We start from the raw sequence: 14282 nt of genomic DNA on the forward strand, positions 1-14282 counted from the left end.
CTCTTCATAGACAGCTATCACCCTCTTCAGTCCATGTGCTGGTGCAGACCAAGCAGCTGTGACTCGTGGCTCCCCCTCCTCTCTCCATAGACTTCTATGACACCTGAGTGAGCAAGATGGAGATCAGGAAGGAAAGACGATGGATGATAAGAGTAAGATAAGAGAAGGAAGGTCTCTGCTCTGATAACATATACTGTATATATACACTGTATACTGTAGAGATTTATACAAAGTTTCTGGAAACTTCCATCTAATCTTGTCTAATCCCTATTAATCCCCAGACCACGGAGCAGAGAGCAGACGACTCGGTACATGGTTTCTCTTTATTAGAGCAGATTCGTTACAGTGTGTAAGCGGAGGATCAGTCTTGTATGCAAAGCGTTGTGCCAGCGAGTGTAGAGGGTAATGGATGATGGGGGTTATGCTGGAGGAGTGGTCAGAGCTGGAGCATGTGACGGGGCGAGGGGCAGCTCCTCAATATCTATCATCCGCCAGAGTCTTCTCTCCGCTGTGACCATGTGGATAATGATGGGAGTCGTAGTCCAGCAACAATAGACTGGAGGAAAGGCAGAGCCGGGTTTGTCACTTGGTTGCCTGGATTATACATTGCCCGGTATAGTGCAGCGCACACAGCTCAGCTCTGCTACATGTGTGTGAGGGTGGGGCGGGAGGGCGAGGTTTGGGGGTCCGGCTGTGGCTGTAGATGGGGCTGAAGCTTTATCACTTCTTGCTGTGGCCACCAGGGTGCCTGGAATAGCATAAAAGCAGGGAATTAGTATCAGGCTCTCCTATACCCCTTCTTAAAGGGAATGTCTACCCTGGGGCATGATATCTAACCTCCGTCCCTTTTGGAGGCCTTGAGGAGACTCTCCATTTCTTTGGACTGATGAAACAACCCCCCTAATACTAGGACCCCCCTCCCAAGTCAGTTTCCCTAACAACCGGGCAATTAAAGGCATTGGGGGTCATTTACCGATTCGCGTTTTCCCGACGTGTTTTTCCGATTTGCGCCGATTTTCCCTGTATTGCCCCGGGATTTTGGCGCACGCAATCGGATTGTGGCGCATCGGCGCTGGCATGCACGCCACGGAAATTGGGGGCGTGGCCGAACGGAAACCCGACGGATTCGGAAAAAAACGCCGCATTTAAAAAAAAAAAAAAGTGTTGCAGAGCTTGCACTTACCTTCACTAGGAATAGGCCGGTGAACTTGAGTGCATTTCGGCGCACCTCGGGGAAACTTCAGCGCAGCAGCGCCACCTGGTGGACGTCGGAGGAACTACCTTAGTGAATCCCGGCCGGACCCGAATCCACCGCAGAGAATGCGCCGCTGGATCGCGAATGGACCGGGTAAGTAAATCTGCCCCATCATGTAGGATATGAAGCAGCGCCACACCGGTCCAGAGGTTGGGCCTGGTATTACAGCTTCAGAGCATTATCTAAGATACTTACATACACAATTCATCACCTTCTGTAGATCTCTGCTTGCTGTCAATGAATGTGATCATTCTTTATCCTACCATTGTGACAGGTGACGGTCGGATACAATCTATTGTGAGTGGAGTCTGGATACATTTTACTTTCACATTGACATAAACAGAGAATCTCTTATCTGTGTGATGGATCCATCGCCTGTTAGTCTGAACTGGACCCTAAAATAGAGTCCGCCAGCAGGTAAAGGACACTACACATGATGGGACTACCTCCTGGACACTACACATGATGGGACTACCTCCTGGACACTACACATGATGGGACTACCTCCTGGACACTGCACATGATGGGACTACCTCCTGGACACTGCACATGATGGGACTACCTCCTGGACACTACACATGATGGGACTACCTCCTGGACACTACACATGATGGGACTACCTCCTGGACACTACACATGATGGGACTACCTCCTGGACACTACACATGATGGGACTACCTCCTGGACACTACACATGATGGGACTACCTCCTGGACACTGCACATGATGGGACTACCTCCTGGACACTGCACATGATGGGACCACCTCCTGGACACTACACATGATGGGACTACCTCCTGGACACTACACATGATGGGACTACCTCCTGGACACTAGACATGATGGGACTACATCCTGGACACTACACATGATGGGACTACCTCCTGGACACTGCACATGATGGGACTACCTCCTGGACACTGCACATGATGGGACTACCTCCTGGACACTGCACATGATGGGACTACCTCCTGGACACTGCACATGATGGGACTACCTCCTGGACACTACACATGATGGGACTACCTCCTGGACACTACACATGATGGGACTACCTCCTGGACACTACACATGATGGGACTACCTCCTGGACACTACACATGATGGGACCACCTCCTGGACACTACACATGATGGGACTACCTCCTGGACACTACACATGATGGGACTACCTCCTGGACACTACACATGATGGGACTACCTCCTGGACACTACACATGATGGGACCACCTCCTGGACACTACACATGATGGGACTACCTCCTGGACACTACACATGATGGGACTACCTCCTGGACACTGCACATGATGGGACCACCTCCTGGACATTACACATGATGGGACTACCTCCTGGACACTACACATGATGGGACTACCTCCTGGACACTGCACATGATGGGACTACCTCCTGGACACTGCACATGATGGGACTACCTCCTGGACACTAGACATGATGGGACTACCTCCTGGACACTGCACATGATGGGACTACCTCCTGGACACTGCACATGATGGGACTACCTCCTGGACACTGCACATGATGGGACTACCTCCTGGACACTACACATGATGGGACTACCTCCTGGACACTACACATGATGGGACTACCTCCTGGACACTACACATGATGGGACTACCTCCTGGACACTACACATGATGGGACTACCTCCTGGACACTACACATGATGGGACTACCTCCTGGACACTACACATGATGGGACTACCTCCAGGACACTACACATGATGGGACTACCTCCTGGACACTACACATGATGGGACTACCTCCTGGACACTGCACATGATGGGACTACCTCCTGGACACTACACATGATGGGACTACCTCCTGGACACTACACATGATGGGACTACCTCCTGGACACTACACATGATGGGACTACCTCCTGGACACTACACATGATGGGACTACCTCCTGGACATTACACATGATGGGACTACCTCCTGGACACTAGACATGATGGGACTACCTCCTGGACACTGCACATGATGGGACTACCTCCTGGACACTGCACATGATGGGACCACCTCCTGGACACTACACATGATGGGACTACCTCCTGGACACTAGACATGATGGGACTACCTCCTGGACACTACACATGATGGGACTACCTCCTGGACACTACACATGATGGGACTACCTCCTGGACATTACACATGATGGGACTACCTCCTGGACACTACACATGATGGGACTACCTCCTGGACACTACACATGATGGGACTACCTCCTGGACACTGCACATGATGGGACTCCTGGACACTGCCCATGATGGGACTACCTCCTGGACACTACACATGATGGGACTACCTCCTGGACACTACACATGATGGGACTACCTCCTGGACACTGCACATGATGGGACTCCTGGACACTGCACATGATGGGACTACCTCCTGGACACTGCACATGATGGGACTACCTCCTGGACACTAGACATGATGGGACTACCTCCTGGACACTAGACATGATGGGACTACCTCCTGGACACTGCACATGATGGGACTACCTCCTGGACACTACACATGATGGGACTACCTCCTGGACACTGCACATGATGGGACTACCTCCTGGACACTACACATGATGGGACTACCTCCTGGACACTGCACATGATGGGACTACCTCCTGGACACTGCACATGATGGGACTACCTCCTGGACACTGCACATGATGGGACTACCTCCTGGACATTACACATGATGGGACTACCTCCTGGACACTACACATGATGGGACTACCTCCTGGACACTGCACATGATGGGACTACCTCCTGGACATTACACATGATGGGACTACCTCCTGGACACTGCACATGATGGGACTACCTCCTGGACACTACACATGATGGGACTACCTCCTGGACATTACACATGATGGGACTACCTCCTGGACATTACACATGATGGGACTACCTCCTGGACACTACACATGATGGGACTACCTCCTGGACACTGCACATGATGGGACCACCTCCTGGACACTACACATGATGGGACTACCTCCTGGACACTACACATGATGGGACTACCTCCTGGACACTGCACATGATGGGACTACCTCCTGGACACTACACATGATGGGACTACCTCCTGGACACTACACATGATGGGACTACCTCCTGGACACTAGACATGATGGGACTACCTCCTGGACACTGCACATGATGGGACTACCTCCTGGACACTGTACATGATGGGACTACCTCCTGGACACTACACATGATGGGACTACCTCCTGGACATTACACATGATGGGACTACCTCCTGGACACTACACATGATGGGACTACCTCCTGGACACTGCACATGATGGGACTACCTCCGGGACACTACACATGATGGGACTACCTCCTGGACACTACACATGATGGGACTACCTCCTGGACATTACACATGATGGGACTACCTCCTGGACACTGCACATGATGGGACCACCTCCTGGACACTGCACATGATGGGACTACCTCCGGGACACTACACATGATGGGACTACCTCCTGGACACTACACATGATGGGACTACCTCCTGGACATTACACATGATGGGACTACCTCCTGGACACTACACATGATGGGACTACCTCCTGGACACTGCACATGATGGGACTACCTCCTGGACACTGCACATGATGGGACTACCTCCTGGACACTAGACATGATGGGACTACCTCCTGGACACTAGACATGATGGGACTACCTCCTGGACACTGCACATGATGGGACTACCTCCTGGACACTACACATGATGGGACTACCTCCTGGACACTGCACATGATGGGACTACCTCCTGGACACTACACATGATGGGACTACCTCCTGGACACTGCACATGATGGGACTACCTCCTGGACACTGCACATGATGGGACTACCTCCTGGACACTGCACATGATGGGACTACCTCCTGGACATTACACATGATGGGACTACCTCCTGGACACTACACATGATGGGACTACCTCCTGGACACTGCACATGATGGGACTACCTCCTGGACATTACACATGATGGGACTACCTCCTGGACACTGCACATGATGGGACTACCTCCTGGACACTACACATGATGGGACTACCTCCTGGACATTACACATGATGGGACTACCTCCTGGACATTACACATGATGGGACTACCTCCTGGACACTACACATGATGGGACTACCTCCTGGACACTGCACATGATGGGACCACCTCCTGGACACTACACATGATGGGACTACCTCCTGGACACTACACATGATGGGACTACCTCCTGGACACTGCACATGATGGGACTACCTCCTGGACACTACACATGATGGGACTACCTCCTGGACACTACACATGATGGGACTACCTCCTGGACACTAGACATGATGGGACTACCTCCTGGACACTGCACATGATGGGACTACCTCCTGGACACTGTACATGATGGGACTACCTCCTGGACACTACACATGATGGGACTACCTCCTGGACACTGCACATGATGGGACTACCTCCTGGACACTGCACATGATGGGACTACCTCCTGGACACTGCACATGATGGGACTACCTCCTGGACATTACACATGATGGGACTACCTCCTGGACACTACACATGATGGGACTACCTCCTGGACACTGCACATGATGGGACTACCTCCTGGACATTACACATGATGGGACTACCTCCTGGACACTGCACATGATGGGACTACCTCCTGGACACTACACATGATGGGACTACCTCCTGGACATTACACATGATGGGACTACCTCCTGGACACTACACATGATGGGACTACCTCCTGGACATTACACATGATGGGACTACCTCCTGGACACTACACATGATGGGACTACCTCCTGGACACTGCACATGATGGGACTACCTCCGGGACACTACACATGATGGGACTACCTCCTGGACACTACACATGATGGGACTACCTCCTGGACATTACACATGATGGGACTACCTCCTGGACACTGCACATGATGGGACCACCTCCTGGACACTGCACATGATGGGACTACCTCCGGGACACTACACATGATGGGACTACCTCCTGGACACTACACATGATGGGACTACCTCCTGGACACTGCACATGATGGGACTACCTCCTGGACACTACACATGATGGGACTACCTCCTGGACACTGCACATGATGGGACTACCTCCTGGACACTGCACATGATGGGACTACCTCCTGGACACTACACATGATGGGACTACCTCCTGGACATTACACATGATGGGACTACCTCCTGGACACTACACATGATGGGACTACCTCCTGGACACTGCACATGATGGGACTACCTCCTGGACACTGCACATGATGGGACTACCTCCTGGACACTACACATGATGGGACTACCTCCTGGACACTGCACATGATGGGACTACCTCCTGGACACTGCACATGATGGGACTACCTCCTGGACACTAGACATGATGGGACTACCTCCTGGACACTGCACATGATGGGACTACCTCCTGGACACTAGACATGATGGGACTACCTCCTGGACACTACACATGATGGGACTACCTCCTGGACACTGCACATGATGGGACTACCTCCTGGACACTACACATGATGGGACTACCTCCTGGACACTACACATGATGGGACTACCTCCTGGACACTGCACATGATGGGACTACCTCCTGGACACTGCACATGATGGGACTACCTCCTGGACACTACACATGATGGGACTACCTCCTGGACACTACACATGATGGGACTACCTCCTGGACACTGCACATGATGGGACTACCTCCTGGACACTGCACATGATGGGACTACCTCCTGGACACTACACATGATGGGACTACCTCCTGGACACTACACATGATGGGACTACCTCCTGGACACTACACATGATGGGACTACCTCCTGGACACTGCACATGATGGGACTACCTCCTGGACACTGCACATGATGGGACTACCTCCTGGACACTACACATGATGGGACTACCTCCTGGACACTACACATGATGGGACTACCTCCTGGACACTACACATGATGGGACTACCTCCTGGACACTGCACATGATGGGACCACCTCCTGGACACTAGACATGATGGGACTACCTCCTGGACACTACACATGATGGGACTACCTCCTGGACACTGCACATGATGGGACTACCTCCTGGACACTACACATGATGGGACTACCTCCTGGACACTGCACATGATGGGACTACCTCCTGGACACTGCACATGATGGGACTACCTCCTGGACACTACACATGATGGGACTACCTCCTGGACACTACACATGATGGGACTACCTCCTGGACACTACACATGATGGGACTACCTCCTGGACACTACACATGATGGGACTACCTCCTGGACACTACACATGATGGGACTACCTCCTGGACACTGCACATGATGGGACCACCTCCTGGACACTACACATGATGGGACTACCTCCTGGACACTACACATGATGGGACCACCTCCTGGACACTACACATGATGGGACTACCTCCTGGACACTACACATGATGGGACTACCTCCTGGACATTACACATGATGGGACTACCTCCTGGACACTGCACATGATGGGACTACCTCCTGGACACTACACATGATGGGACTACCTCCTGGACACTGCACATGATGGGACCACCTCCTGGACACTACACATGATGGGACCACCTCCTGGACACTAGACATGATGGGACTACCTCCTGGACACTACACATGGTGGGACTACCTCCTGGACACTAGACATGATGGGACTACCTCCTGGACACTACACATGATGGGACTACCTCCTGGACACTAGACATGATGGGACTACCTCCTGGACACTACACATGATGGGACTACCTCCTGGACACTGCACATGATGGGACTACCTCCTGGACATTACACATGATTGGACTACCTCCTGGACACTGCACATGATGGGACTACCTCCTGGACACTGCACATGATGGGACTACCTCCTGGACACTGCACATGATGGGACTACCTCCTGGACACTACACATGATGGGACTACCTCCTGGACACTACACATGATGGGACTACCTCCTGGACACTACACATGATGGGACTACCTCCTGGACACTGCACATGATGGGACTACCTCCTGGACACTACACATGATGGGACTACCTCCTGGACACTACACATGATGGGACTACCTCCTGGACACTGCACATGATGGGACTACCTCCTGGACACTACACATGATGGGACTACCTCCTGGACACTACACATGATGGGACTACCTCCTGGACACTGCACATGATGGGACCACCTCCTGGACACTACACATGATGGGACTACCTCCTGGACACTACACATGATGGGACTACCTCCTGGACACTAGACATGATGGGACTACCTCCTGGACACTACACATGATGGGACTACCTCCTGGACACTGCACATGATGGGACTACCTCCTGGACACTACACATGATGGGACTACCTCCTGGACACTACACATGATGGGACTACCTCCTGGACACTGCACATGATGGGACTACCTCCTGGACACTGCACATGATGGGACTACCTCCTGGACACTACACATGATGGGACTACCTCCTGGACACTACACATGATGGGACTACCTCCTGGACACTGCACATGATGGGACTACCTCCTGGACACTACACATGATGGGACTACCTCCTGGACACTGCACGTGATGGGACCACCTCCTGGACACTACACATGATGGGGAATACTATGAGAATTAGGAGCCTTAATGTTTTGTCCATCCTTGAAAAGAAGATGTTCCTGTATAATAATAATAATGCTGCTGCTGGTTACATATTGGATTCTCCTCTTTGTCATTTGCACCCCCCCCCCCAAATCAGCTTTTCTTCTGTTACGGCCAATGATTGATATCATGGATCTGTCTATGATGAAGGGAGGGATTAGGCGTCACTTACCTTTTCCTGCGTTCTGGACATTTCTCACCAAGGATGTTATAGACTTCTGCAAACAAGGAGGAGACGGGAGCATGAAAACCATAAAGGGAAGATACTACTAACTGCGATACATAGGGCGGATAGATGTGGGTCTTACGCACAGACAGGAAGGAAAAAAAGTCTTTACCCCAAAGGTACTCAAGACATGGAAGTAATAGTCACAGTGACTGGTACATATCTATGAGAATACTAGCAGTAAGTGCTGGTATATACCTGTATATGTCTATGAGAATACTAGCAGTAAGTGCTGGTATATACCTGTATATATCTATGAGAATACTAGCATTGTCTGCTGGTATATACCTGTATATATCTATGAGAATACTAGCATTATCTGCTGGTATATACCTGTATATATCTATGAGAATATTAGCAGTAAGTGCTGGTATATACCTGTATATATCTATGAGAATACTAGCATTATGTGCTGGTATATACCTGTATATATCAATGAGAATACTAGCATTATGTGCTGGTATATACCTGTATATATATATATATATATATATATATATATATATATATATGAGAATACTAGCAGTAAGTGCTGGTATATACCTGTATATATCTATGAGAATACTAGCATTATGTGCTGGTAAATACCTTTATATATCTATGAGAATACTAGCATTATGTGCTGGTATATACCTGTATATATCTATGAGAATACTAGCATTATGTTCTGGTATATACCTGTATATATCTATGAGAATACTAGCAGTAAGTGCTGGTATATACCTGTATATATCTATGAGAATACTAGCATTATGTTCTGGTATATACCTGTATATATCTATGAGAATACTAGCAGTAAGTGCTGATATATACCTGTATATATCTATGAGAATACTAGCAGTAAGTGATGGTATATACCTGTATATATCTATGAGAATACTAGCAGTAAGTGCTGGTATATACCTGTATTTATCTATGGGAATACTAGCATTATGTGCTGGTATATACCTGTATATATCTATGAGAATACTAGCAGTAAGTGCTGGTAAATACCTGTATATATCTATGAGAATACTAGCAGTATGTGCTGGTATATATCTGTATATGTCTATGAGAATACTAGCAGTAAGTGCTGGTATATGCCTGTATATATCTATGAGAATACTAGCAGTAAGTGCTGGTATATACCTGTATATATCTATGAGAATACTAGCATTGTGTGCTGGTATATACCTGTATATATCTATGAGAATACTAGCATTATGTGCTGGTATATACCTGTATATATCTATGAGAATACTAGCAGTAAGTGCTGGTAAATACCTGTATATATCTATGAGAATACTAGCAGTATGTGCTGGTATATATCTGTATATGTCTATGAGAATACTAGCAGTAAGTGCTGGTATATACCTGTATTTATCTATGGGAATACTAGCAGTAAGTGCTGGTAAATACCTGTATATATCTATGAGAATACTAGCAGTATGTGCTGGTATATATCTGTATATGTCTATGAGAATACTAGCATTATGTTCTGGTATATACCTGTATATATCTATGAGAATACTAGCAGTAAGTGCTGGTATATACCTGTATATATCTATGAGAATACTAGCAGTAAGTGCTGGTATATACCTGTATATATCTATGAGAATACTAGCATTATTTGCTGGTATATATCTGTATATATCTATGAGAATACTAGCAGTAAGTGCTGGTATATACCTGTAAATATCTATGAGAATACCAGCAGTAAGTGCTGGTATATACCTGTATATGTTTATGGGGATACTAGGAGTAAGTGCTGGTATATACATGTAAATATCTCTGAGAATACTAGCAGTAAGCGCAGGTATATACCTGTATATACCAACCTGATATACAAGGCATGGGGCAGTGATGGGAGGACAGGTTTGCACCCTTGGCTGCCTGATTGGTGAGGTGGCAGACATTGGCTTCTGTGGCACCCCATGTCCCATCACCACCTCTGTCCTTTCACAGATTATGATGACAGATATCAGATAGAGTAAAGCAGCGCAGTGCAGCTACAGGAAAGACTTTAGTATTTAGGTTGATAAACAACTTGCCTTCAACTTTCATGAAGATGTGCAGCTCCCCAACTTGTGCTATTTGTACTGGATCTGAAAGAGAAGAGAATAAGTGAAGTCTTGGCACATCCAGAGGACAGGCGTCATCTGTCACTGTAAACCCAATATCTTTCACTGTATACCCATCGTCTATCACTGTATACCCTTCATCTATTACTGTATACCCACCGTCTATCACTGTATACCACCATCTATCACTATATACCCGCTATCTATCACTGTATACCCACCGTCTATCACTGTATACCCACCGTCTATCACTGTATATCCGCTATCTATCACTGTATACCCTTCATCTATTACTGTATACCCACCGTCTATCACTGTATACCACCATCTATCACTATATACCCGCTATCTATCACTGTATACCCACCGTCTATCACTGTATACCCACCGTCTATCACTGTATATCTGCTATCTATCACTGTATACCCTTCATCTATTACTGTATACCCACCGTCTATCACTGTATACCACCATCTATCACTATATACCCGCTATCTATCACTGTATACCCACCGTCTATCACTGTATACCCACCGTCTATCACTGTATATCCGCTATCTATCACTGTATACTCACTATCTATCACTGTATACCCACCGTCTATCACTGTATACCCACCGTCTATCACTGTATATCCGCTATCTATCACTGTATACCCTTCATCTATTACTGTATACCCACCGTCTATCACTGTATACCACCATCTATCACTATATACCCGCTATCTATCACTGTATACCCACCGTCTATCACTGTATACCCACCGTCTATCACTGTATATCTGCTATCTATCACTGTATACCCTTCATCTATTACTGTATACCCACCGTCTATCACTGTATACCACCATCTATCACTATATACCCGCTATCTATCACTGTATACCTTCCATCTATCACTGTAAAGCTAATATCTATCACTGTATACCCTTCATCTATCACTGTAAACCTTAAATCTATCACTGTAAACCTGCTATCTATCACTGTATACCCTTCATCTATCACTGTAGACTTTAAATCTATCACTGTAAACCTGCTATCACTGTATACGTCCTATCTATCACTGTATATCCTCATCTATCACTGTATATCCTCATCTATCACTGTATACCCTCATCTATCACTGTATACCCGCTATCTATCACTGTATATCCTCATCTATCACTGTATACCCGCTATCTATCACTGTATATCCTCATCTATCACTGTATATCCTCATCTATCACTGTATATCCTCATCTATCACTGTAAACCTGCTATCTATCACTGCAAACCTGATATCTATCAGTGTATACCCATCAAGTTCAACCAAGGAAGGGAAGGGATTGGATGAGGAAGAGATTTAGGGGAAACAATTCTATATAACAGAACCATCAATGTTATTCTGCGCCTGAGCTCTCTGCTGTCCCTGCTGTGACCAGCACCTGAGCTCTCTGCTGTCCCTGCTGTGACCAGCACCTGAGCTCTCTGCTGTCCCTGCTGTGACTAGCGCCTGAGCTCTCTGCTGTCCCTGCTGTGACCAGCGCCTGAGCTCTCTGCTGTCCCTGCTGTGACCAGCGCCTGAGCTCTCTGCTGTCCCTGCTGTGACCAGCACCTGAGCTCTCTGCTGTCCCTGCTGTGACCAGCGCCTGAGCTCTCTGCTGTCCCTGCTGTGACCAGCGCCTGAGCTCTCTGCTGTCCCTGCTGTGACCAGCACCTGAGCTCTCTGCTGTCCCTGCTGTGACCAGCGCCTGACCTCTCTGCTGTCCCTGCTGTGACCAGCGCCTGAGCTCTCTGCTGTCCCTGCTGTGACCAGCGCCTGAGCTCTCTGCTGTCCCTGCTGTGACCAGCACCTGAGCTCTCTGCTGTCCCTGCTGTGACCAGCGCCTGAGCTCTCTGCTGTCCCTGCTGTGACCAGCGCCTGAGCTCTCTGCTGTCCCTGCTGTGACCAGCACCTGAGCTCTCTGCTGTCCCTGCTGTGACCAGCGCCTGAGCTCTCTGCTGTCCCTGCTGTGACCAGCGCCTGAGCTCTCTGCTGTCCCTGCTGTGACCAGCGCCTGAGCTCTCTGCTGTCCCTGCTGTGACCAGCGCCTGAGCTCTCTGCTGTCCCTGCTGTGACCAGCACCTGAGCTCTCTGCTGTCCCTGCTGTGACCAGCACCTGAGCTCTCTGCTGTCCCTGCTGTGACCAGCGCCTGAGCTCTCTGCTGTCCCTGCTGTGACCAGCGCCTGAGCTCTCTGCTGTCCCTGCTGTGACCAGCGCCTGAGCTCTCTGCTGTCCCTGCTGTGACCAGCGCCTGAGCTCTCTGCTGTCCCTGCTGTGACCAGCGCCTGAGCTCTCTGCTGTCCCTGCTGTGACCAGCGCCTGAGCTCTCTGCTGTCCCTGCTGTGACCAGCGCCTGAGCTCCCTGCTGTCCCTGCTGTGACCAGCACCTGAGCACTCTGCTGTCCCTACTGTGACCAGCGCCTGAGCTCTCTGCTGTCCCTGCTGTGACCAGCGCCTGAGCTCTCTGCTGTCCCTGCTGTGACCAGCGCCTGAGCTCTCTGCTGTCCCTGCTGTGACCAGTGCCTGAGCTCTCTGCTGTCCCTGCTGTGACCAGCGCCTGAGCTCTTTGCTGTCCCTGCTGTGACCAGCGCCTGAGCTCTCTGCTGTCCCTGCTGTGACCAGCGCCTGAGCTCTCTGCTGTCCCTGCTGTGACCAGCACCTGAGCTCTCTGCTGTCCCTGCTGTGACCAGCACCTGAGCTCTCTGCTGTCCCTGCTGTGACCAGCACCTGAGCTCTCTGCTGTCCCTGCTGTGACCAGCGCCTGAGCTCTCTGCTGTCCCTGCTGTGACCAGCGCCTGAGCTCTCTGCTGTCCCTGCTGTGACCAGCGCCTGAGCTCTCTGCTGTCCCTGCTGTGACCAGCGCCTGAGCTCTCTGCTGTCCCTGCTGTGACCAGCGCCTGAGCTCTCTGCTGTCCCTGCTGTGACCAGCGCCTGAGCTCTCTGCTGTCCCTGCTGTGACCAGCGCC

The 14282-nt window shown here is 49.7% G+C and overlaps 1 long non-coding RNA gene across 1 annotated transcript; it reads right to left on the minus strand.

Annotated features, from left to right (window-relative positions):
- Positions 1-317: 317 nt before the first annotated feature.
- LOC140069071 (uncharacterized) lies at positions 318-11319 on the minus strand. The gene is made up of 3 exons (XR_011848707.1): positions 11265-11319; positions 9181-9226; positions 318-748 (listed from the first exon to the last, which is right to left on the minus strand). It is a non-coding gene; the product is annotated as an uncharacterized lncRNA (long non-coding RNA).
- Positions 11320-14282: the final 2963 nt, after the last annotated feature.

Source organism: Engystomops pustulosus, chromosome 7 (assembly GCF_040894005.1).
Source record: "Engystomops pustulosus chromosome 7, aEngPut4.maternal, whole genome shotgun sequence".
NCBI lineage: Eukaryota > Metazoa > Chordata > Amphibia > Anura > Leptodactylidae > Engystomops > Engystomops pustulosus.